Source organism: Myotis davidii, unplaced genomic scaffold (genome assembly GCF_000327345.1).
Source record: "Myotis davidii unplaced genomic scaffold, ASM32734v1 scaffold566, whole genome shotgun sequence".
Lineage (NCBI taxonomy): Eukaryota > Metazoa > Chordata > Mammalia > Chiroptera > Vespertilionidae > Myotis > Myotis davidii.
The window spans coordinates 941,427-943,831 of NW_006296617.1; positions in this window are offsets into that span (position 1 = coordinate 941,427).

Below are 2,405 nucleotides of genomic sequence, written 5' to 3' on the forward strand. Positions count from 1 at the left end.
GCCGGCAAGGCAGGCGGGGAACGTTGGTTTCCTCCATCACTGAAGCAAGCAAGCCTCATGTTAGTTTCAAGCTGCTTGGCTGCGGGCCGCCATCTTGGCTGGCAGTTAATCTGCATATCTCACTGATTAGCCAATGGGAAGGGTAGCGGTCGTACGCCAATTACCATGTTTCTCTTTTATTAGATAGGATGATTGCATGTTATATGAACAGCAATATAGTACACAGTTGTATTTATTAAATATTAAATATATTAATTGCTATTTATTAGTTTAATAATTAAATTTATTTATAATTATACAATAAAATATAATTATATATAATTATATCATATAAAATGTATAACTATATTATATAATATAGACACTATATAACATTAATACTATATTTATGTATATAATGTATACGTATTGATACAGTAGAGTAATATTAATGACATAATTATATTATAGTGCTATATATAATGATATTTAATATATCAAATAATAATACAGTTGATAATTATTTTGCTTAACTCCAAATATCCAAAATACTTTTAAAAAATATGTTTGTATTGATTTCAGAGAGAGGGAGAGACAGAAACATCAATGATGAGAGAGAATCATTGATCAGCTGCCTCCTGCAGGCTCCCTACTGAGGATCCAGCCTGAAACCTGGGCATGTGCCTAGACTGGGAATAGAACCTTGACCTCCTGGTTCATGGGTGGATGCTTAACCACTGCGCCCAACCAGCCGGGCCAACATATTTTTTTTAAAAAATATATTTTATTGATTTTTTACAGAGAGGAAGGGAGAGAGATAGAGAGTTAGAAACATCGATGAGAGAGAAATATCGATCAGCTTCCTCCTGCACGCCCCCTACTGGGGATGTGCCCGCAACCAAGGTACATGCCCTTGACCGGAATCGAACCCGGGGCCCTTTGGTCCGCAGGCCGACGCTCTGTCCATTGAGCCACACTGGTTTCGGCTCATATATTTTTATTTCAACATGTAACCGGTGTGAACAATCGTCAACGAGATCTCTTACTCGTGTTTTGTTTTGTTTTGTTTTGGGCCAAGTCTTCAAAACCCTGTGTGCACGTGTGTCACACTCACAGCGCGTCTCAGTGCGGACTGGCCCGTTCCAAGTGCCCAGGCGCCCCCAGGACGGGCGGCCACCCCGTTGGATGGCCCAGGGCTGCCTCCCCTTCCCTATTTGCAAGAGCAGGTGGAGTGCAGGGGACGCCCGTCGTCATGCGGCGCTGGCCGGGTCTTGCGGGCTCCGTGCAGCCGTGTCTGCTTGGGGACAGCCTGTACGTCCAGGTGCCGTCTGAGCCCTAGGAGGACGGGGCCCCGTCGGGCTGCCCGGCTTTGGATCGGAAGCGTTGGCTGCTGGGCAGGAAGGCTGTGGAGGGGAAGACCTGAGCCCAGCCACCTGGCCAGGGGTGGGGGGGCAGGAAGGAAGATCCTGGGTGTCCCTTCTACCTCGACTGCCAACATCCCTCCTCTGCCCTCTGCCCAGGCTGGCTCCAGGCCTGGCTAGTTTTCTCTGTCTCTCTGTCTCCTCCTTCTGTCTGTCTGTCTCTCTCTCTGCGTGGCCCTTCCCTGCTTCCCCTGCCGTTTCTCCCTCTGCCCTCACGTGTTGGCCTCCTGGAGTTGTCTCTTCAACACGCTTCTCACCTTTCCGATTTCACCACAACAGCTTTCCTCAGGGTGTGGACGCCACACCCGCTCACCTCGCCCACACTGACTTGGCACCTTCTCCTACCCCTCCCCCTCCCCTTGCATCCTCTCCCTCTTGTGTCCCGGCCTCTCCTCCTGCCTGGTCTTCCAGCTCCCCGGACTGTTTATAAAAGACCATCCCGGTCCCTATTCTACCTTCCTTCAGGATGCAGCCTCCTCCGGGAAGTCCTCCCTGACTTCTCCCTCTGCCTCCCCATCTCTCACGCCCCATCTCTGTTCCTGGCCTTCCCCCAGCTTTCCCGGTTGGGGCAGTGAGCTGTAGGCAGGGAGGTCTTTCCCTCATCCTGATTCGGGAAGGAGTTGCTGCCCCAGGAGCTGTGCCCACAGCAGTGTTTTCTAGAAACACTTGGAGGTCAGTGGGTGAGATTTAGGTGGCTTCTCGTCAGCCCCCGCCGGGTGCTGCCCAGCCCTGCCCAGGAGGAAGTGGTTTGGCATAGAGGCAATTGCCAAACTTGGGGCTTAGGAATCTGCTGGCTCAACCAGTCGGAAGAAGAAGTGGTGGGGGAAGGAAGTGGGTGAGGGTTTTGGCTGAATCAGCTGTTTCCTCCACCAGGTCCCCTGCCCCCCGCCCACTGTTAGGTCTGATCAAATCATCAAATCCATTCCCCCTCCCCTGGGCCTGGCCTGCAGGCAACGCCACGACGGACATTCCACTTGCTTACACCGCACTTCACTCCTCTCTCCC